This window comes from Oncorhynchus kisutch, linkage group LG4 (assembly GCF_002021735.2).
Source record: "Oncorhynchus kisutch isolate 150728-3 linkage group LG4, Okis_V2, whole genome shotgun sequence".
In the NCBI taxonomy this organism is placed as follows: Eukaryota; Metazoa; Chordata; class Actinopteri; order Salmoniformes; family Salmonidae; genus Oncorhynchus; species Oncorhynchus kisutch.
Window position 1 is genome coordinate 21,114,593 of NC_034177.2, and position 25,442 is coordinate 21,140,034.

Sequence of the window (25,442 nt, forward strand, 5' to 3'; positions counted from 1 at the left end):
TATTTGTTTCACACATTTTTGGTTACTACATGATTCCATGTGTCATTTCATAGGTTTAATGTCTTCACTATTATTCTAATGTAGAAAATAGTAGAAATAAAGAAAAACCATTGAATGAGTAGGTGTGTCCAAACTTTTGACTGGTACTGTAGATAGTTTTTGTCATTGGGGTTTTTGAAACCACAAGTCGTCGTGACATCGTCTGCCCTGTACGGAGATTGCGGACGCCCAGTATGCAAACATGCATGGCTTGAGATACCACCGGTCGAGTGTGTGTAGCTAGCTACCCAGTTTCAATATCAACAGTACTGCCAAAGAAGTATAACGTTCGAGTAGTATTTAAAACCACCTGATTTATATCATCATCATCATCAATATTCGATCTGGTTGGCTGATATGCGCCGCAGAGAAAGGAGCAGCTGCATCAACGACCCTCCGACCCAACTCCATCCCTCCTTCAGTCGGGAGTTGCACGTGTGTGTCAGGGCAGTATCAACACAGCTAGTCTAGACACTAGCTAACCACCATACACTAAAATATCCACACAAGCCACTAGCCGACCAGCCAGCGATATATCATGAGTTAGAAGATTATTAATAATATGAAGTTTAAGAGCATTGAAGATAAATCACACACAAAAGAAATCTGCGATCAGCTGATAGCCCACTCTCTTTCCCCAATGTCAGTCATGTCTTTAGGGGGCAATGTAACCAGCTTGCTTACAATTTGTGATGTGTGTTGTTGCAGAAATAAATAGGCCTATGCGCCAAATGTTTACTTGCTACAGAGGCAGTTGGTAAGTTAGGAATTTAGACATACAGTATGAATTATGACAGTAATTGTTTTTCAAGCGCCGAGTGCGCCCTGTTTTTGTTTTGAGCACTTGATCCCGGTCTGTGCAAGGCCTTGTGTGTGTGTGGGATAATAAGTGATCAAGCCTCCATAATGCAGCCTAGTGAAGCTGCTACACCTTAAGAATAGGGTGCCCCTCAGGAGCCGGGTCATTACAGTTGCATTGACTCAGCATGGCTACTCTACCCATTGTAATTCCCCTTAATGTTAATATTTGCAGAGCTTGGAAATTAATTTTAAAGACCCATCTGCCCTTTTGCCAGGTGAAATATTTATACAGCTCTTTTTCCACAGCTTCTATTTACTCCTCCTTATCCTTCCTTTTGCTTTTTGGCATGACCACACGTGGAAGGACCACATGTTAAGGAGAGATTGATTAGATTCTGATTTATTAATTGTTATTACCTTTGGTATTAACATGCACTAAAATAGGTTAGGTGACACAGGACACACCACATTCTAGCATGGTGTCTACTCTATACCTGGAAGTGAAATAAACTTCAAGTTAAACTGTTCAAGGTAAACTCATTACAGACGCTCTTATCCAGAGCAACTTACAGTTAGTGCATTTATCTTAATATACATATCACAGGCATAGTAAGTACATGTTTCCTCAAAGGGGGGGGGGGGGGGGCGTTATTTAACATACTCTTTGAAGAGGTAGGGTTTTCAGGTGCTTTTGGAAGATGGGCAGGAACTCTACTGTCCTAGCTTTAGAGGGAAGGTGGTTCCACCGTTGGGATGCCAGGACAGAGAAGAGCTTGGACTGGGCTGAGCGGGAACTACCGTCCTGTAGGAGTGAGATGGCCAAGAGACCAGAGGTGGCAGAACAGAGTGATCGGGTTGGAGTGTAGGGTTTGAGCATAGCCTGAAGGTAGAGAGTGGCTGCAGTGTTCTGGATAAGTTGCAGTGGTTTGATGGCACAAGCGCGGAGCCCAGCCAACATCGAGTTGCAGTAGTCTAGACGGGAGATGACAAGTGCCTGGATTAGAACCTTTGCCACTTCCTGTGTGAGGTTGAGTCGTACTCTACGGATGCTGTAGAGCATGCTTTGATGTTTTCAGAGAATGACAGGGTGTTGTCCAGGGTCACGCCAAGGTTCTTCGCACTCTGGGAGGGCGACACTGTTGAGTTACCAACTGTGATGGAGAGGTCTTTGAGCAGACAGGCCTTCCCCGGGAAGAAAAGCAACTCTGTCTTGTCGAGGTTGAGCTTGAGGAGATGGGCTGACATCCAAGCTGAGGTATCTGCCAGGCATGCAGAGATGCGTGTCACCACCTGGGTGTCAGGTGGAAAGTAGTTGAGTGTCATCCACATAGCAATGATAGGAGAGACCATGTGAGGATATGACGCAGCCATGTGACATGGTATATAGAGAGAAGAGGGGAGGGCCTAGAACAGAGCCCTGGGGGACACCAGTAGTGAGAGTACGTGGTGCAGACACAGATCCTCGCCACGTCACCTGGTAGGAGTGACCTGCCAGGTAAGCTGCAATCCAAGAGTGTGTAGAGCCTGAGACACCCAGTCCTGAGAAAGTGGAGAGGAGGATCCGATGGTTCACGGGGTCGAAGGCAGCGGATAGATCTAGGAGGATGAGAACAGAGGAGCGAGAGTCAGCTTTGGCAGTGCAGAGCCTCCGTGACACAGAAGACCCGTCCTGGTTAGGGTCAAGAAGATCGTTCTGAGAGAGATAACAAGAGTTTATCAGAGACAGAACGCTTAAGTGTTTTGGAAATAAAAGAAAGGCATACAGGGCTACAGTTTGAGGTCAGATGAGTCACATTTGCTACCATATTCAAAAAGCAAATATTAGACATATTTAAACCATGAGAAACTTCCAATGTAAAAAGTAACTACAAATGTTTCTATAACTAGACTATAACTCTTCAACATTCACTACCATTCAAGTTTGGGGTCACTTAGAATTGTCCTTGTTTTTGAAAGAAAAGCAATTTTTTTGTCCATTAAAATTACATCAAATTGATCATATATACAGTGTTTATATTGCAAATGACTATCGTAGCTGGAAACAGCTGATTTTGTATGGAATATCTACATCTACATCAAATCTACACCCAACTACAAGATGGCGTAGCAGTAAGACGTGTGTGTTTGACTTTGTCTAATACCGTGTCTTATCCAGTGTAATTATCCAGTATTTTTCGTATACATCTTAATCTCACATTCCATCTACAAACTAAATATACTTTCCTGCAACCCGCCTCACCCAATGTGGTACAGATCTGCTTCCATAAGGAGCTAGCCAGCTAACTAGCTACTAGTCGATGTTAGCAACGGCTAGTGGTCTTCACCTTTTTCTCGGTCACCAGCCAGCCTTAGCTTGGATAACCCCTGCCAGACTGCACAGCGCGATATAAACCCAGAGCATATTGGACTGCTTCTCTGTACAACATCACCGGATTCCTGCCGCTCTGGATCATTACACCGGATCATCGCAGCTAGCTAGCTGCTACTGTTAGCTAACGCCTGTGTCCCGAAGCAAGCACCAGCTAGCCTTGAGCTAGCTTCGAGCTAGGCCCATATACCAGCTAATGCTAGGGCTACAATACCTCCTTTGCCAATTGGCCTGGACCCTTTATTGTCGACACGGAGCCCCGCCAATCCATCATGACTGGACTGCTGATGTGATTGCCCGATGTGGTCTCAACAGGCTATTCTGTTACGATGTCGCCGAAGAACCATCTACTAGCCCTGGCCCGCTAGCTTTTCTGAACGCTGTGTCCCCTGCTCGCCTAGCGTAGTAGTGACTACCGAACGGCACCCTGACTCGCCTATTGCTGCTCTTTTGACCCTATGATCACCCGGCTACACAGCTGATGCCCCCTGGACTGTTTCAATAACACTGTACCTCATTTTGTTTACCTGTCGGCCCCAGCCTCAAACTCAGGTCCTGTATATACCTAACTGACCCGCTCTGCCCATTCATCGCCATTTACCCATTGCTGTCTTAGCTCTCCTGATCAACACCTGTGATGGCTTTATGCCTCTCTCTAATGTCAATATGCCTTGTCTACTGCTACCTTGGCTAGTTCCTATTGTTTTATTTCACAGTAGAGGCCTGAGGACTCCGCTCCAAATGCCTTAGATAGCTGTTTTGTCCCAACCCACACACATGCGGAGACCTAAACCGGACTTAACTGCTGCCTCCAGAAACGAAACCTCTCTCATTGTCACTCAACGTCTAGGTTTACCTCCACTGTACTCACATCCCACCATACCATTGCTGGACATTATGCCCTGAATCTATTCTACCACACCCAGAAAACTGCTCCTTTTATACTCTGTCCCCAACGCACTAGACGACCAGTTCTTATAGCCTTTAGCAGTACCCTTATCCTACTACTCCTCTGGTGATGTAGAGGTTAACCCAGGCCCTGTAGCCCCCAGTTCCACTCCTATTCCCCAAGCGCTTTCATTTGTTGACTTTTGAAACCGTAAAAGCCTTGGTTTCATGCATGTTAACATCAGAAGCCTCCACCCTAAGTTTGTTTTATTCACTGCTTTAGCACACTCCGCCAACCCTGATGTCCTAGCCGTGTCTGAATCCTGGCTTAGGAAGGTCACCAAAAATTCTGAAATTTCCATCCCCAACTGCAACATTTTCTGCCTAGATAGAACTGCCAAAGGGGGTGGAGATTCAATCTACTGCAGAGATAGCCTGCAGAGTTCTGTCATGCTAACCAGGTCTGTGCCCAAACAGGTCGAGCTTCTACTTTAAAAAATCCACCTTTCAGAAATAAGTCTCTCACTGTTGCCGCTTGTTATAGACCCCCATCAGCCCCTAGCTGTACCCTGGACACCATATGTTAATTAATTGTCCCTCATTTATCTTAAGAGTTTGTACTGTTAGGTGACCTAAACTGGGACATGCTTAACACAACGGCCGTTCTACAATCTAAGCTAGATGCCCTCAACCTCACACAAGTTATCAAGGAATCTACCAGGATGGCCTCCCGGGTGGCGCGGTCGTTAAGGGCGCTGTACGGCAGCGCCAGCTGTGCCACCAGAGACTCTGGGTTCGCGCCCAGGCTCCGTCGTAACCGGCACAATTGGCATTGGGCCCGGGATAGGGAGGTCTTGGCCGGTAGGGATATCCTTGTCTCATCGCGCACCAGCGACTCATGTGGCAGGCCGGGCGCAGTGCATGCCACAACCAAGGTGGCCAGGTGCACGGTGTTTCCTCCGACACATTGGTGCGGCTGGCTTCCGGGTTGGATGCGCGCTGTGTTAAGAAGCAGTGCGGCTTGGTTGGGTTATGTATCGGAGGACGCATGACTTTCAACCTTTGTCTCTCCCGAGCCCGTACGGGAGTTGTAGCAATGAGACAAGACAGTAGCTTCTAACAATTGTGGGAAAAAAAGAAAAAAAAGGAACCTGCCAGGTACAACCATAAATCCGTAAAACATGGGCTCCTTCATAGATATCATCCTGACCAACCTGCCCTCTAAATACACCTCTGCTGTCTTCAACCAGGATCTCAGTGATCACTGCCTCATTGCCTGCGTCCGTAATGGGTCCGCGGTCAAATGACCACCCCTCATCACTGTCAAACGCTCCCTAAAACACTTCAGCGAGCAGGTCTTTCTAATCGACCTGGCCAGGGTAACCTGGAAGGATATTGATCTCATTCTGTCAGTAGAGGATGCCTGGTTATTCTTTAAAAGTGCTTTCCTCACCATAAGTAAGCATGCCCCATTCAAAAAACACCAGGCTTGACTGCCCTCGACCAGCACAAAAACATCCTGTGGTGTACTGCATTAGCATCGAATAGCCACCGCAATATGCAACTTTTCAGGGAAGTTAGGAAACAATATACACAAGCAGTTAGGAAAGCAAAGGCTAGCTATTTCAAACAGAAATTTGCATCCTGAAGCACAAACTCCAAAAAGTTCTGGGACACTGTAAAGTCCATGGAGAATAAGAGCATCTCCTCCCAGCTGCACAATGCACTCTGGTTTCCAAGCTGGTCATGGATGCACATCAGCCAGGCTCAAGGTCCTAAACGATATCATAACCGCCATCGCTAAAAGACAATACTGTGCAGCCATCTTCATCGACCTGGCCAAGGCTTGACTCTGTCAATCACCGCATTCTTATCGGCAGACTCAAAAGCCTTGGTTTCTCTAACGACCGCCTTGCCTGGTTCACCAACTACTTCTCAGATAGAGTTCAGTATGTCAAATCAGAGGGCCTGTTGTACGGACCTCTGGCAGTCTCTATGGGGTGCCACAGGGTTCAATTCTCGGGCCGACTCTTTTCTCTGTATACATCAATGATGTCGCTCTTGCTGCTGGTGATTCTCTGATCCACCTCTATGCAGACGACACCGTTCTGTATACTTCTGGCTCTTCTTTGGACACTGTGTTAACAAACCGCCAAACAAGTTTCAATGTCATACAACACTCCATCTGTGGCCTCCAAATGCAAGTAAAACTAAATGCATGCTCTTCAACCGATGGCTGCCCGCACCCGCCCGCCCGTCTAGCATCACTACTCTGGACGGTTCTGACTTAAAATATGTGGACAACTACAAATACCTAGGTGTCTGGTTAGACTGTAAACTCTCCTTCCAAACTCACATTAAGCATCTCCAATCCAAAATTCAATCTAAAATTGCTTCCTATTTCGCAACAAAGCATCCTTCACTCATGCTGCCAAACATACCCTCGTAAAACTGACCATCCTACCGATCCTTGACTTCGGCGATAGCCTCCAACACTCTACTCAGCAAATTGGATGTAGTCGATCACAGTGCCATCCGTTTTGTCACCAAAGCCCCATATACTACCCACCACTGCGACCTGTATGCTCTCATTGGCTGGCCCTCGCTTCATATTTGTCGCCAAACCCACTGGCTCAAGGTCATCTATAAGTCTTTGCTAGGTAAAGCCCTGCCTTATCTCAGCTCACTGGTCACAATAGCAGCACCCACCTGTAGCATGCGCTCCAGCAGGTACATTTCACAGGCCATCCCCAAAGCCAACTCCTCCTTTGGCCACCTTTCCTTCCAGTTCTCTGCTGCTAATGACTGGAAAAAAACATCACTGAAGCTGGAGTCTTATATCTCCCTCATTAACTTTAAGCATCAGATGTCTTAGCAGCTTACCGATCATTGCACCTGTACACAGCCCATCTGTAAATAGCCCACCCAACTACCTCATCCCCATATTGTTATTTTTTTGCTCCAGTATCTCTACTTGAACATTCCTCTTCTGCACATCTATCACTCCAGTGTTTAATTGCTAAATTGTAAATATTGTGCCACTATGGCCTATTTATTGCCTTACCTCCCTAATCTTACTACATTTGCACACACTGTATGTAGATTTTTCTATTATGTTATTGACTGTACGTTTGTTTATCTCATGTGTAACTCTGTGTTGTTTGTGTCGCACCGCTTTGCTTTATCTTGGCCTGGTCGCAGTTGTAAATGAGAACTTGTTCTCAACTGGCCTACCTGGTTAAATAAAGGTGAAAGAAAATTTAAAAAAATAGGTGAACAGAGGCCCATTATCAGCAACCATCACTTCTGTGTTCCAATGGCATGTTGTGTTAGCTAATCCAAGTGTATCATTTTAAAAGGCTAATTGATCATTAGAAAACAGTGAAGAGGCGACTCCGGATGCTGGCCTTCTTGGCAGAGTTGCAAAGAAAAAGCCATATCTCAGACTGGCCAATAAAAATAAAAGATTAAGATGGGCAAAAGAACACAGACACTGGACAGAGGAACTCTGCCTAGAAGGCCAGCGTCCCGGAGTCGCCTCTTTATTGTTGACATTGAGACGGGTGTTTTGTAGGTACTATTTATTGAAGCTGAGGACCTGTGAGGCATCTGTTTCTCAATCTAGACACTCTAATGTAGTTGTCCTCTTGCTCAGTTGTGCACCGGGGCCTCCCACTCTTTCTATGCTGGTTAGGTCCAGTTTGCGCTGTTCTGTGAAGGGAGTAGTATACAGCACTGTACCAGATCTTCACTTTCTTGGTAATTTGTCACAATTTGCCTTCATTTCTCAGAACAAGAATAGACCGTCATTTTGGGTGTAATAAAAAAAAATGCATTCCTGCTTCTGTCTCCCGATCCTTCATGCCAACGTGACACACAACAGTTTTCGGCTGTGCTAACATAATTGCGAAATGGTTTTCTAATGATCAATTAGCCTTTTAAAATTATAAACTTGGATAATCTAACACAACGTGCCACAGGAGTGATGGTTGCTGATAATGCGCCTCTGTACTCCTATATAGATATTCCATTCAAAAGAAAATGAAAATGCTGTTTTCAGCAACAATAGTAATTTACAGCATTAATGTCTACACTGCATTTCTGATCAATTTGATGTTATTTTAATGGACAAAAAATTATTTTAAAAGACAAGGACATCTCTAAGTGACCCCAAACTTTTGAACGCTAGTGTAGTTCATTACAAGTGTGTGTGTGCTTGTCTACACTCTACAAGAATCTGCCGGTTTTCATAATTTTTTTCTCACCCAATACAGTGAGCCAAAATGAAATATGATTTTAAAGCAGTTTCGAGACGCACATGGCCCCTCCCTCTCTATTCTCTCTCAGTGGTCTAACATCACACCAGCACACAGATATGCTTCAGTCATTTGTTGCCATGGTAACTGCAGCCGACATTCGCCAAAGCAACAGCTCGTGTAGTCAAGAGTCTTTAAGGGCTGTAAAAAAGACTGGAAAGTTAGGAGAGAGAGGCAGTAAATAGGCAAAAATTATATTTCTCTCTATACCATTTGTATTTCATATACATTTGACTATTGGATGTTCTTATAGGGACTTTAGTATTGCCAGTGTAACAGTATAGTTTCCGTCCTTCTCCTCGCTCCTAACTGGGCTCGAACCAGGAACACATCGACAACAGCCACCCTCGAAGCAGCGTTACTGTCACAACTCCCCTGCCTGTTCGGGCTGCGCTCGGCATCGCCGGTCTACTAGCTGCCACGATCCCCTTTTCCTTTTCTGTTTGTTTTATTTTATTGGTTGCACCTGTCTCTTATTTTGTTTTTGATTCAGGACTATTTAAGCCTGTTAGGCCCGCCTGTTTTTGTGCGGGCTTGTTTTCTGTTAGTCAGGTTGTGCGTGTAGTGTTCCTGTCCGTTTGTGCCCTGTGTTGGGTTGGACATTTTTGTGATTATATCGCCTGTTGTTTTGGGCGTTAGCATTGGAAACTGAAATAAAGTCTGGTTTCCCCAGTATCCTCTGCTCTCTGCGTTTGACTCCGCACCCACCACTCCAGGCATTGTGACAGAAGCCAGCACCATACTATGGAGTCAGCAGGAGCAGCTGCACCTCCTCTCCCATCCATTGAGGAGCGAGTCCTCCATCATACGGCCATTCTCCACCGTATCGGATGGGAGAGGAGTGGCCTCCCTACCTCACCCCCATCTCCTCCGCCGCCAGCTCCACCTACCCCTCCTATGGCGTCCGGATCCGGTGCTCTGCGTCTGGTGCTCCCCAGGGAGTACGATGGCACGGTAGCTGGGTGCCAGGGGTTCTTACTACAGCTTGAGCTGTACCTGGCTACCGTTCGTCCGGCTCCCTCGGGGGAGGAGAGCGTGAGCGTCCTCGTCTGCTGTCTGACAGGTCAAGCCCTGGAGTGGGCCAACGCAGTGTGGAATGGCCCAGACTCGGCGAGGGATCACTACCCAGAGTTCACCCGGCGGTTCCGAGCCGTGTTCGACCACCCACCTGAAAGCCGAGTGGCTGGTGAACGGCTGTTTCACCTGCGACAGGAGACGAGGAGCGCGCAGGACTTTGCGCTTGAGTTCCGGACCTTGGCCGCTGGGGCGGGGTGGAACGAGAGAGCCCTAATGGACCACTATTGTTGTAGCCTCCGGGAGGACGCCGTAGGGAGCTAGCTTGTCAGGACGCCACCCTCTCCCTCGACGAACTCATTGACATGTCGATCCGACTAGCGGACGCAGACCCCTCCCTCCTTTTTCTTCACAAAAAAGAAGCTTGAGGAGTGCAGCGTTTACCAGGAGGTTTATCGTGCAATCCCCTCGTCGATGAGGTGGTAATTGGGCCAAATCGGCATATTCAGAGGGAATGCGCACAGCGCCAGACCAGGTTTCCACTGTGCGCATTCCCTCTGAATATGCCGATTTGCCCCAATTACCACCTCATCGACGAGGGGATTGCACGATAAACCTCCTGGTAAACGCTGCACTTCCCAGGAGTCACGTGTACCCGTTGTCCCATGAGGAGACAGTGGCTATGGAGACATATGTCACTGAATCTCTGGGACAGGTGTACATTCGGCCCTCCACGTCACCTCCTCAAGCTTCTTTTTTTGTGAAGAAAAAGGAGAGAGGGGTCTGCGTTCGCTCATTGATTATAGAGGTCTAAATTCCATCACAGTGGGGTTTAGTTACCCGCTACCTCTCATCGCCACGGCGGTGGAATCATTTCACGGGGCGCTTTTTTTCCACAAAACTGGACCTTAGGAGTGTGTATAATTTGGTGCATATCCGGGAGAGAGATGAGTGGAAGACAGCGTTTAGTACCACATCTGGTCATTATGAGTACCTCGTCATGCCGTATGGGTTGAAGAATGCTCCAGCCAATTTCCAATCTTTCAAAGACGAGATTCTCAGAGACCTGCACGGGCATGGTGTGGTGGTGTATATCGATGAGATACTGATCTATTCTGCCACACGCGCTGCACATGTGTCTCTGGTGCATAGGGTACTTAGGAGACTGCTGGAGCATGACCTGTACGTCAAGGCTGAGAAATGTGTGTTCTCCAAACAAGCCATTTCCTTCCTGGGTTATCGCATTTCCACCTCTGGGGTGGTGATGGAGTGTGCCCGCGTTACAGCCGTGTGTAACTGGCCGACTCAATGTCTAGCGGGTGTTCAGTACGTGCCGCTTGGTGTCTGTGATCGTTTGATTCGATGGGCCCATACACCTTCCCTCTTCGGGTCATCCTGGTATTGAGAGGACAGTGCGGAGTCTTAGGGTGAGGTACTGGTGGCCCACTTTGGCCAAGGACGTGAGGTTTTATGTAACCTCCTGCTCGGTGTGCGCTCAGAGCAAGGCTCCTCGACACCTGCCTAGAGGGAAGTTACAGCCCCTCCCCGTTCCACAACGGCCGTGGTCGCATTTGTCGGTGGATTTTCTCACCGACCTTCCCCCGTCTCAGGGAAACACCACGATCCTGGTCGTTGTGGATCGGTTTTCTAAGTCCTGTCATCTCATCCCGTTGCCCCGTCTCCCTACGGCCCTACAGATTGCGGAGGCCCTGTTTACCCACATCTTCCAGCACTACGGGGTGCCTGAGGACATCATTTCTGATCGAGGTCCCCAGTTCACGTCCAGAGTTTGGAGGGCGTTCATGGAACGTCTGGGGGTCTCGATCAGCCTGACCTCGGGTTTTCACCCCGAGAGTAATGGGCAGGTGGAGAGAGTGAAACAGGATGTGGGTAGGTTTCTGCAGTCGTATTGCCAGGACCGGCCTGGTAAATGGGCGAGGTACGTCCCATGGGCGGAGGTGGTTCAGAATTCCCTCCGACACTCCTCCACTAACATGTCACCGTTCCAGTGCGTGTTGGGCTACCAGCCGGTCCTGGCCCCATGGCATCAGAGCCAGACCGAAGCTCCTGCGGTGGAGGAATGGGTGCAGCGCTCGAAGGAGACCTGGAGAGCCGTCCAGGAATCACTGAAACAAGCTGGTGGCCGGCAGAAGAGGAGCGTTGACCGGCACTGCAGTGAGGCTCCCATGTTCGCACCCGGGGACCGGGTCTGGCTCTCGACCCGAAACCTGCCCCTCTGCCTGCCCTGCCGGAAGCTGGGGCCGCAGTGTGTGGGGCCATTTAAAGTCCTGAGGAGGATAAACGAGGTGTGTTATAGGTTACAGTTTCCTCCCAATATCGTATTAACCCCTCGTTTCATGTGTCTCTCCTCAGGCCGGTGGTGGCTAGTCCCCTGCAGGAAGTTGAGGTGCCGGAGATCCCTCCTCCCCCTCTGGACTTCGAGATCCCTCCTCCCCCTCTGGCATACACTGTGCGTTCTATTCTGGACTCTAGATGCCGGGTGAGGGGCCTACAGTACCTTGTGGACTGGGAGGGGTACGGTCCGGAGGAGAGGTGCTGGGTACCGGTGGGGGACATCTTGGACCTATCACTACTGAGGGACTTCCACCGCCTCCACCCGGATCGCCTGCGCCTAGTGTTCCTGACCATTTGTGCCCTGTGTTGGGTTGGACATTTTTGTGATTATTTATTATTTCACCTTGTTTTGGGGGTTAGCATTGGAAACCGAAATAAAGTCTGGCTTCCCCAGTATCCTCTGCTCTCTGCGTTTGACTCCGCACCCACCACTCCAGGCGTAGTGACAGTACCCATGCAGAGCAAGTGGAACAACTACTCCAAGTCTCAGAGTGAGTGACGTTTGAAACGCTATTAGCGCGCACACCGCTAACTAGCTAGCCATTTCACATCACATTGTTACACCAACCTAATCTCAGGAGTTGATAGGCTTGAATTCATAAACAGCAGAGCTGCTGACAAAACGCACGAAAGTGCTGTTTGAATGAATGCTTATGAGCCTGCTGGTGCCTACCATCGCTCAGTCAGACTGATCTATCAAATCATAGACTTAATTATAACATAATAACACACCGAAATACGGGCCTTAGGTCATTAATATGGTCAAATCCGAAAACTATCATCTCGAAAACAAAACATTTATTCTTTCAGTGAAATACGGAACAGTTCCGTATTTTATCTAACGGGTGGCATCCATCAGTCTAAATATTCCTGTTACATTGCACAACCTTCAATGTTATGTCATAATTACGTAAAATTCTGGAAAATTAGTTTGCAATGAGCTAGGCGGCCCAAACTGTTGTATTACCCTGACTCTGCGTGCAATGAACGCAAGAGAAGTGACACAATTTCACCTGGTTAATATTGCCTGCTAACCTGGATTTATTTTAGCTAAATATGCACGTTTAAAAATATATACTTCTGTGTATTGATTTTAATAAAGGCATTGATGTTTATGGTTAGGTACATGTTGGAGCAACGACAGTCCTTTTTTGCAAATGCGCACTGCATTGATTATAGGCAACGCAGGACACGCTAGATAAACTAGTAATATCATCAACCATGTGTAGTTATAACTAGTGATTATGATTGATTAAGTTTAATGCTAGCTAGCAACTTACCTTGGCTTCTTACTGCATTCGCGTAACAGGCGGGCTCCTTGTGAGGCAGGTGGTTAGAGTGTTGGACTAGTTTTTTTGCGACTGCACTTGAAGAAACGTTCAGAGTTCTTGAAATTTTCCAGATTGATTGACCTTCATGTTTTTAAGTAATGATGGAGTGTCATTTTTCTTTGCTTATTTGAGCTGTTCTTGCCATAATATAGACTTGGTCTTTTACCAAATAGGGCTATCTTCTGTATACCACCTCTACCAACACAACTAATTAGCTCAAACGCAATACGAAGGAAAATAAATTCCATAAATTAACTTAACAAGGCACACCTGTTAATTGAAATGCATTCCAGGTGACTACCTCATGAATCTGGATGAGAGAATGCCAAGATTGTGCAAATCTGTCATCAAGGCGAAGGGTGGCTACTTTGAAGAATATAAAATATATTTAGATTTGTTTAACACTTTTTTGGTTACTACATGACTCCATGTATTTTATTTCATAGTTCTGATGTCTTCACTATTATTCTATGTAGAAAATAGTAAAAATAAATAAAAAAACTGGTATGAGTAGGTGTATCCAAACTTTTGACTGGTACTGTGTGTGTGTGTGTGTGTGTGTGTGTGTGTGGAAATAGATATAGATGTATTTTTTTAACACAGGAAATCCTGTTTTTACTGCACTGGGCCTTTAACTACAGCTCATCAGAGGCCCTCACATCCCAACAAATACTACCACATGAGTTCTCTGATGTTAGATAGAGGCGCACAAAAGATTGGAAGATGAATTGGCTATAACAAACTACAGCGTTTGTGCTAACTAGCAAATGTGAATATTTCCTTTTGGTGTGTAAATTAACACCACGTCATTCCCCATTTGTCCCCACAACATCACAGTAAAGCCTAATGAAATTTGCCAAACTATTGTCTACTTGGTGTTCCAGACTAGAAAGTGCATTCCTTGGGCAAGGCCAAAGAAAAGTAAGGTCAACATCATGAAAAGAGATGAATATGTGAATCTGTAAGCAGCAGCATGTCGTGACTGAGATTCAGAGAGGGAAAGGTTGTTGACCTTCTGTAGCTCCTATTTACCACTGGACAGGAGTCCGCCTCCACACTGAGCTGAGGGCTTGATCAAGCGCACACACACATGCAGATAAAAGAGACAGAAAACAAACAGATATGCGTGCTAAATGATCATAAAAGCCTGTTCCAACATAATGGGCCTCCCATAAGAGCTGCAAATGATAGAGTGAGGAGGTGCATTTTCATTTTTCTCCTCCAGTCCCGTTACCCACCATTATCAAAATGAGACAAATTGGCATTCAGCGGAGCTCAGATGCAAATGACAACAAATCTATGACATAAGAGATGCATATTACATTCATCCTCATGTGTTGAAAATAAATAGATTGGACACCGCTCATCACCGGACTGCTGTTTTCCCCAGTTCATCTCCTTTTCAATTTGTACTTCTAGCACTCTCTTCAGCACATATTCTGCTTCAAAGACAAAGGGAGTACGATGACTTACTTGTGTAGTCTAATGTGTTGTATTGAGAACCTCTTCTCAGGGTCATCCTCAAGCATTCCTGGAAGAAAAATACAAAATAAATTATTGACGGCTTTGTAACCATTTGATGAGATGCATTTATTCCTTTCATTATTTCCTTATTTTTGTGCTGTGTTCAAATCAGGGCTTCTTGAAAACAATGAAACAGACAATTGTGCATTATGACCATTTCCATCAAAGAAAAAAGGGTGTCAATTAAACCCATCTTTACCTTAGAAATGCATTTTCTATCAACTGCATATTCATGATACATCAAAATGATCATTGTTGTGCTAATGTAAAATCACCACAGTGCCATCTACAGCTCCTAAAGAAAAACCTCCAAGATTGAATCACCGCTACTTACTATAAAGTACATCTGAGTGGACGAATTAAGTCCAATAAAGAGGAGAATCTATAATTGTGTGGTCATACCCTTCTTGTAATACTCTTACTACTGCAACTAATGCTTTCATCTCTAACAAGGTTTAATACCATGAAATAGAATATCAGGAGTGCCAGCAGTAGTGTTAGTCAGTCTAGACTCTTACCTCTTAGCAGGCCAGAGAGCAGAGGGCCACACTCCTCTGGAACACTGTAGTGTCCCTTTCCAATGTTCTCAAACAGCTTATATATGTTATCCCCTTCAAAAGGGTACAGGCTGGTTGTTATGTTATATCTGAAAGGAAAAATTCAATATATTCCAAAAATAAAAATAAAATCAGGCATGAAATAAATATGCCATCTGAAACCATTAATCTGCGAGTGGCCACTCACAGTGTGACACCAGCAGACCAGATGTCCACTTTGAACCCCGAGAAGGTGTCCAGGCCATTGGCAATCTCTGGGGGCTGGAAGGCAGGAGAGCCCTGGCTCGTACAACATGTGTCGTCCTCCGCAAACGGGTGCAGCGCCTGAGAGGGAGAACACCAGGGGGGACACAGACATCATCAGAAGGCCCCAGTCTCTGATTTTGGGGTTTGCAAATGTAGCCCACTGATGTTGAACTATGCCCAAATTGAAATGCAATAAAGTTGACATCAAAAACTATTAGAGAATATAATTACCTCCGCTACACCCAGGTCAGAGATCTTTAGTGCACCGTCCGTCGTCAGCAGTAGATTCCCTGGTTTCATATCTTTGTGAACTATTCCCTGGCTGTGCAAATATTCCAAGCCATCTAGCAGCTGACAAAAGTACCTGGGTAAAAAGAGAAATGTATACAGTTGAAGTCGGAAGTTCACATACATCTTAGCCAAATACATTTAACCTCAGTTTTCACAATTCCTGACATTTAATCCAAGTAAAAATCCTGTTTTACGTTAGTTAGGATTACCACTTTATTTTAAGAATGTGAAATGTCAGAATAATAGCAGAGAGAATGATTCATTTCAGCTTTTATTTCTTTCATCATATTCCCAGTGGGTCAGAAGTTTACATACACTCAATTAGTATTTGGTAGCAATGCCTTTAAATTGTTTAACTTGGGTCAAACGTTTTGGGTAGCCTTAATAAATTGGGTGAATATTGGCCTTTTCCTCCTGTCAGAGCTGGTGTAACTGAGTCAGGTTTGTAGGCCTCCTTGCTTGCACACACTTTTTCAGTTCTGCCCACAAATTTTCTATAGGATTGAGGTCAGGGCTTTGTGATGGCCACTCCAATACCTTAACCTATTTTTCCTTAAGCCATTTTGCCACAACTTTGGAAGTATGCTTGCGGCCCCTGAACAGGCAGTTAACCCACTGTTCCTAGGCCGTCATTGAAAATAAGAATTTGTTCTTAACTGACTTGCCTAGTTAAATAAAGGTAAAATAAAAAATAATACAATTGTCCATTTGGAAGACCCATTTGCAACCAAGCTTTAACCTGACTGATGTCTTGAGATGTTGCTTCAATATATCCACATAATTTATCCTCCTCATGATGCCATCTATTTTGTGAAGTGCACCAGTCCCTCCTGCAGAAAAGCACCCCCACAACATAATGCTGCCACCCCCGGCTTGCAAGCCTTCCCCTTTTTCCTCCGAACATAACAATGGTCATTATGGCCAAAAAGTTATATTTTTGTTTCATCAGACCGGAGGACATTTCTCCAAAAAGTACAATCTTTGTCCCCATGTGCAGTTGCAAACTGTAGTCTGGCTTTTTTTTATGGTGGTTTTGGAGAAGCGGCTTCTTCCTTGCTGAGTGACCTTACAGGTTATGTCGATATAGGACTCGTTTTACTGTGGATATAAATACTTTGTACCCGTTTCCTCCAGCATCTTCACAAGGTCCTTTGCTGTTGTTCTGGGATTGATTTGCCCTTTTTGCACTAAAGTACGTTCATCTCTAGGAGACAGAACGCATCTCCTTCTTGAGCGGTATGATGGCTGCGTGGTCCTATGGTGTTTATACTTGCGTGCTATTCCTTGTATAGATGAACGTGGTACCTTCAGGCATTTGGAAATTGCTCCCAAGGACTTGTGTTCTACAATTTTTTTTCTGAGGTCTTGGCTGATTTCCCCATGATGTCAGCAAAGAAGCACTGAGTTTGAAGGTAGGCCTTGAAATACATCCAAAAGGTACACCTCCAATTAACTCAAATATTGTCAATTAGCCTATCAGAAGCTTCTAAAGCCATGACATTATTTTCTGGAATTTTCAAAGCTGTTTAAATACACAGTCAACCTAGCGTATGTAAACTTCTGACCCACTGGAATTGTGATACAGTGAATTATAAGTGAAATAATCTGTCTGTAAACAATTGTTGGAAAAATTACTTGTGTCATACACAAAGTAGATGTCCTAACCGACTTGTTAACAACAAATTTGTGGAGTTTTAATGACTCCAACCTAAGTGTATGTAAACTTCTGTCTTCAACTGTGTCTGTATTAACTTCGGTGTTTGGTCAGATATCTTCAAGCCACATATCTACAATTATTGAATTGAGATGAAAGATAAACATACCCATGAGCTTGAAAAACTGGAAACCTTTTCTCATCAACACTGTCCAACATCTCCTGCATTCCACATACACAATATTCCATCACCATATAGGTAAGCAGAGTCAAGGAAAAGAGACAAGGTGGCAATTGTTTCATACTGGTAACCTAGCAAGGTATCAAAACGAAAGTGCTATATCTTCATCACCAAAGGATTTATATTAATTCAACACAAATGACCTTGAATCCTGTCTACATTACTGATCAATATGTGGTTGACTGACTAGTTACTAATCCATCAAACTAGCTAGACACACAAAATATCATCAATCCAAGATAACTCTGGAAAAATACCATTTGTCCCTGAGAATAAATTGATCTTCCTGAATGGACCGAAGATGAGACAATGAAAGTGTACAAATGGATTGTGAAATTACATGTCAAAACAATACTAAATTCTGTATTCACAGTTCTCAGGGTCACTTATAGAAGGCACTTATCTAACCAGCAGCCCCAGCCAGAGAGGAAGAAGAGTAGGGAGGAGAGAGACATGAAAGGTGGGGATATTTCCATCCTGTTGGATCGGGGAGGGCTGGTTGGTTGGGTAAACAGGCAGGTCTATGACAGTAGGAGCCAGTTAGTCACGACTGCGTCAGTGTTCCTCTCTCCCAAGGAGGGGGGTGGGGGGGGGGGGCAGTCAGCCCACAGTATGCGCTTCACACCCATATTAGAACCCCCATTAACTAACCGCTGGAGGGACTTCACATGACCGGAGAGAAAGGCACAGGAAGGAGCAGGAGAGAGGAAAAGGGGGGCAGCCCTCATTGCCGGTTCAATCAGTAACACACATTAGGAGTAAATTGAGTGAATAGATGATGCAGCTGGGCTGCAGTCAGACGGGCCTGAAGGAGCACTCACCACTGCTGGGCCCATCTGACGTAGGAGCCGTGGGCTTTCAGACAGGGGGTGGCCGGGCGGGCGGAAAGAACATTTTTGAGAGGCAAATGATTGATGTTTTTAAAGGTAGAATTCTACGTATTCACACTTCTTGCTCTGTGCAAAAAGACAGGTAACAAAAACATATGGTTCCGTGTTTAGAAACTTTTTTGCAACTATTCTCAGAGTTTGTTTTAGAAGCAGAAGCCAGAGCTCTCACGCCCTTAACATATTTGTGTTCCACACAAATAACTCAGTCACGTTTTTCATCACTACTCTTTTACAGCCGCAATGCAAAGTGACCTGTGAGCCACAATGTTCCAACAGAGCATGCTGCGGATGAAAAGAACAGACCCCTTGACACTAAATTATAAAACACAAACACGTGTTGCTAGACAAAGCGGAGACATTCCATTAAGTCAATCTAGCTTGTATGACTCAGCAACTAAAATGAAAACCATGTCATAACTTCCTATAATATGTTCTCACCTCAACAATTACGTGGTCTAAAATGTAAATTGGGATTTATTTTTTTACCTGACTGAACATTGGCTGAATCATTCATGGTCTAAACTGTACTAAATCAATTGGGGAGACCCTTTTAATGTCCGACACAAAGGGTAATGAGTGTTTTATGTGGTGTAGAGCGGCAGACTTCTAAGGACAAGCCAGAGATTATTAGAATCAAAGAGTGATTGAGTTAGGGGGAGGAAGAGAGCAGAAGGTAAAGGCCTTGTGAAGTTAGTTAGTCCATCTAATACTGAGAGTCAAGTTGCCGTATTCCCCCAACAGGACAACAGAGACCTCGTGTGGTCATACCGCTGAATTACAGCAACATGACATTTCCGGTGAAAGTGACTATTGGTGCATTGAAACTCATTTGAAGGACAGTGCACACTTATCTTTACAGTTGATCTGCATAGCTTACTCTACTGTTCCATGGGAAAACAATAATTCCCCAACTGTGAGAAAAGTAGCCGCAAAATAGGCTAACTTATCCCACTATCCACACATTATAATGCTTGGTCAAATCTTATGCAGTGCTTTGAAGTCTTCGTTAGTACGATTTGTACAACTAATGAGACATCTCTATGGTTTAGATAGACTCCTGCTAAAGAATAAAAACACATTCATCATTTTTAAAGGATATATCTTTTGCTTCTCCTCATTATACAAAACCTCGACCAACTGGATAATATTATTGTGCCTCAATCTTCTTAACAGCTGAATCTCTCTGTAAGGAAAATGTTTTTTTTTAAACTGTTTAGATATATGGCATTGGGAAAACTGAATTAATTTTCACTACAAAATAATTATGCAGTTTCATCAGCACTGATAACAACAAAAAACACAGAGGGCCAAAGTAATTTGAACAACCTCAACGTTGTTTTATCTTCTGACCTTCTAAAGGCAGGATTTAGTGAGAAAACCATAATTACTCTTAAAAAGCTACATTTAATCACTTCAACTAATAGTGGTTAATATTACTCTCAGTGATTCTTAAAAGGCACAGTAACACCTGAAATACATGCACTGATTAGAAGCACATTCACACACCAAACAAACACGGCTAGTCTATTATGCATCTATCAACACTAAAATTACTGTGAAGACCATTGCAAAGCATCTCACATACTTTTTGACATTTTGCTCCCCGTTTGGGATGCGTCTCAGTTTGTTCTTCTTAAGGATCTTGACAGCCCTCCTACAGAGTGTCTCAGAGTCCAGCATCTCCTTCACCTTCCCATAGGAGCCCTCCCCCAGCAGGTCTCCCATCAGGTACTTCCCAATCAGCTTTGCCCTCTTCCTCCGCGGCTCGTAGATGACTGGAGTCGATGCGATGGACGAAGTTGGACGAAGGTGTACATGGTCAGGTGATTCTCCAAATAGTCCAAATAGTCCATGTGTTCATGGAAGTCCCCGTCACTCATGGTTTCCCCTTTCAGCGACGTGACTGTTTTTAATACTTATGTGTTGTATGTTTCTGGATATCCTAGGTCGGACAATACTCCAACAATGAATATGAATGCAGACTAATGTATTGAAATGTGGGATGCTGCAACTGCAGAAATGCAACAGAAGGTTCTCCTTAACCTGCTGACAATGTAGCACTGCTTGAGTATGGTGACCAGAGAGGTGAGTGGACCTGGTGTCCAATATTACAGGTCTACAGAGTTTGGCTCTGATAAGAGGGAATGTTTGGTTCTCTGTCTATGTTCTCAGATGATACAGGCTTATTCCATCCTTCTTAGCCATGTCCTTGTGACACCTGGAAACTGCTGTGATGAGTGCTTTGGTTGTTGGTTAATATCATCATGTTTTGGGCAAACCATGTAATTACGTTCTGTTTGCATAATTGCTATTATTCAAGTGTAATAATGAATTGTAAATGTGGTGTATGATGATAGATTTTCAACGAGGTATTTTACAAAGCTTGGGTAATCGAATGTTCTACTTCCATCCATGTTCTGAATAAATCCTGGGTACTTGCCAAGCCTGCACAACTGTCCATCCAGTTTCAATGAATCATTGTAGGGATCCTCAGATCTGCAATACAAATGCACAATCACATGCATATGCATTTTGATGAAATTCACGAGACTGAAATGCATGGAAAGTGCAAATGCATTTGTACACTACCATGTCTATACACACTACGATACTACCATGTCAATACACATGACCAATGATGCGGATGTGCTATCATAACGGTATACATTTAAATACTAGTTAACTAGCTCCTATCATTACAACAAACAATGCTGAATATTTTTATGAACATCACATCCACTCAACAACATAGCAGGCCCATAGGCGGAAATCCCAGGGGGACGCAACCCCCCTATCCTGGGAAAAATATGATTTGTCCCCCCCAATATATCACTGTAAACATAACTATGTAATTTCAATCATATTAATAATATGCAATGAAAGCACTTGTGCTAATTATAGACACTTAATAGTGCGTTTTTAAGTTTCAAAAGATTGCGACCCCCCGCCCTTTGCCTCACAATGGTTTGATCCACTGCCAGTTCCTTATCTGGCAGGAAACAGAGGGTTCGTATCTACTGTCTGAAAGGCACGTAACTGACGTGAGGTTAATCCAGTCAATCGCGCCATAGCAATGTTTTTTTTTTTTTAATGTTGGCAGGGTTTACACACACACTAGCTGAATTTGCAGAGCTAGCAGGCAAACATTAACTATTAAGCTAGCTAGTACCTATTCCATTTATGTGGCGTCGTTAAAGATGGAATCTGCACTATCGTCAGTTTATTCCAAGATCAGCATACAGCTGTAGTGCTTCAAAGTCCCTGTGATAAGGTTAGCGATAAACTGAACTCCCAACTGAACTACACTCTCTTCTACCATTGTCTTACATATCTTTAATGGTCTCGTTGCAAAAGCTAAAATGTCGCTATGGGACTTTGAAGCACATATGTGCCGATCTTGGAGTAAACTGACGATAGCAAAGATTATAGCAAACACCACAGAAACGGAATTGGTGCATGCTAGCTTTGCAAATTCAGATATTGTTGGAAGCCAGCCAATATGAAACAAACTATTCAAATTACAAAAGGTTGCAGCATATGTTGTGTAAATGGTGAACTCATACAGCTGTCAACTCTTGTCACTGCAATCCGTTTCACATTTGCTAGCTACCTTTTAGATCGAAGCCCATATAGAATGATAGAAGCCCATCTCCTAATGTAAATAACCTACACACACTGTGTGTTTGTGCAGCTAGCCATCCTGCCAGGTAGAAAATTTTCAGAAAAAAGTTAAAATATATATATATATATATTTTTCGGTACATTTTTCAGTAAACGCAAAGCAAGAACCCTAGTAGCCTAAGACTAGTTGATAAAATGTTCATTAGAAAGAAGTGAGATGCTAATGGAAATGTTTCACAATGATGTCATTAGGCAGATCAGGCAACAGCGGGCACACTGACAGCAGAGATGGGGACAGATGGGCAGGGACAGACTGGCAGAGACAGGGAGTCTCAGGTAAGTTTGTTGAGTCTTTGTTTGGCAACATTATGAAAGGATCTCAATTTTTTTTACTTGTAAAATAGGGACATAATAGGAAAATGCCATGGAGAACCCCACTCTCAACTTAAACTGGTGACTGAACTAAGATTTGTTTAAGGCAATGGTATTGCTGTTGTGATTAATTGTGTAGTTTTGGGTACCGGTAGTTAGGAGTACAGCAAACACCTTATTTATTTTCTAGAGACAGACTGTTAGGTAGTGAGGGTGGTAAAAGGGAAAGAGCCACGGAGAGAGACTTCAGAGGACAGTGTCACAGCCACGGCAGGACCAGGTGTCAACCTTGTTGCCAGCTGCACCAGTATAGGGAAGAGTGGCACAGCCACGGCAGGACCAGGTGTCAACCTTGTTGCCAGCTGCACCAGTATAGGGGAGAGTGGCACAGCCACGGCAGGACCAGGTGTCAACCTTGTTGCCAGCTGCACCAGTATAGGGGACAGTGGCACAGCCACGGCAGGACCAGGTGTCAACCTTGTTGCCAGCTGCACCAGTACAGGGGACAGTGGCACAGCCACAGCAGGACCAGGTGTCAACCTTGTTGCCAGCTGCACCAGTATAGGGAACAGTGGCACAGCCACGGCAGGACCAGGTGTCAACCTTGTTGCCAGCTGCACCAGTATAGGGGAGAGTGGCACAGCATTGTCCAGTTACCTCAGTGATGGCACAAAACTATATCAGCCACACCCACAATTTATAGAACCCCAAACTCTTGCCAACAGTGTTGACGTTTCAAGAGAGATGGTTTGGCGATTTCCCCGGGCTACATTATAATCCATCAATAAAAGGAGTTTTGTGTTTTCACTGTAGCCAAGGGTTTTCAAGCCAGCCATCTTTTGGCCAAAGAGCGGATGCTGCCTTCATTAGTGCAGGATTTAGGAACTGGAGAAAAGCCATTGTAAAATTCACAGCACATCAAAACTGCCAAACCCACCGCCACTGTGTAACTGTAACAGCACACCAGCTAAATCCAATCAGTGTCCAGTTATCCAGCGCGTGGGGTAAACAGCAGAAATGAAGAAAGCTACCTTGCACTGTATGAGAAAGCAATAACATTGATTGAATCCATTGATGCAAACTCAAGACGATTTGCTGGCAAAACAGTGGATCACTATAGGGCAGAATTAAAAAAAATGTTGGATGGTGTGGAGGTTCAGTTTGGCAACCGTTTTGACCAGGACAATAAACATTCTGCAAAAGTTGTAAAGAGTGCTGCTGAATACGTTCATTACATTTTTTTTTTTTTCATGGACCCCTTGCCATTACACCAGGGATCCATAGGGGTCCACCTACCCTGTTTGAGAACCCCTGGTGTATAGTATGTTATTTGTTATTTTGTTTTGACATTTTTAGTACATGACAGTACACTTACTAATTCTTTATTTTATTTACAATTCTATACTTTGTGTGACATACTTGTCCATAGCTGTTGTTTGAAGAGTTGTGACACTGACTGAACAATAACTAAGTATTTCTGAAGGATATTTTGGTTGATTTGTTTGGGTTTTTCATTGAAGTAGTTATTTTGCTTTTGGAACTGTTCTTATTCTGAGCGTTTTGTTCTTGTAAAGATGTTGTAATAGACTCAAACCAGTGGCACATATTTAATGACTATATAAATTAATATGAAAAAAGTTCCATAAAAAGGTCAGTTCAGTGCGGAGACCAACTTTGTGATGGTTCTCAATGGAGATTCTTTGAGATGAGATCGCACCATGTTTATTGTATTTATGAAACCTGTACCCATACAGTGTACAGTACCATTACCACCTACTGGCCTTGCTTGGTATTGCTGGTTGTAAATACAAACACTTGCATACATACTGGACTGATAAGGAACACTGCTATAACTATTATTCGTAGTAGTATTATAATGATTTAAACATTTTAACAAGTTGGGACAACCCTTCAGTTAACTACTGTACCTATCAATTATCCAGTAGTAGTAATTATGGTTCCTCAATATACATTTGACATATTACAACGTAGGCTATGTGTTACAGCACTACTTTTGGTGTCCGGGAATTGCTCTTGAGAAAATGATGTAATTGTCCCTCCAAAGTTGATATCAGATTTTCGCCCCTGAGCAGGCCATGAATAGCATAATCAGTGTCAGTGAGTGAGGTCAGAAAGTGCAAACCAGCGGTCTGTCGTGACTAGCTACAACATAGCTGAATAAACTCAATTTCACGATTTGAGCGGCGACAACAGTTAAGACTGGAGTTCCCGCGTCCCAAACAATCTAGTTTTTATCCCAAACTAGTGATTTCAGCACCCAAAGATTAGCCCGCAATTACACACGACATTGTTCTGTGTAATTGCTGGCTATTATTTGGGTGTTTAAATCAATAGTTTGGAATAAAACCTTCATTGTAGATGTGACGTCGGAGCACCAGTCCGCCCACACTAGTTGCCGCTCAACTCCATCGTAAATCGGTGAGTTTAGTCGGCTAGAGTTACAACACAAAGCATATTGAAACAGCAAGGCTAGCAAACGTTAGCTAGATATCGTTCATTGTTTTGCGATAAGGGCACACATATAAAGGAACAATAACAATTCCGAGAAGACTCATTGTAGCAGCCGACTCTTGTGCAATAAACATCTCCCCAACGAGCCTGCTTGCCAGCTAACTGTCTTATCTACTGCAGTTACATCCACAAACCAAGCAATGTTATAGATTTAGTATTCAGCTGTCTCTTAGTAAGCTATTAAGTTAGCTAACGCTACATTAATTTCCTGTCCTGTCATTTTGCATTACATTTTCAGGTATGGGGTATATTGTCTGTATGTTGAAAGAGGTCAACTTTACCTTGTATGCTCATTTACCGGTGTCATCGATTGCCTATGAAGAAGTGTTGGCTGTCAGAAACGCCTCCATCTTGTTTACATTATCTATGTTCCAAACATAGAAATTCACAATGCGGAAATCT

The 25,442-nt window shown here is 44.2% G+C and overlaps 1 pseudogene; it reads right to left on the reverse strand.

Annotated features, from left to right (window-relative positions):
- Positions 1-25,435, reverse strand: part of LOC109889230 (serine/threonine-protein kinase STK11-like) — a 46,255-nt pseudogene extending 20,820 nt beyond the window's left edge.
- Positions 25,436-25,442: the final 7 nt, after the last annotated feature.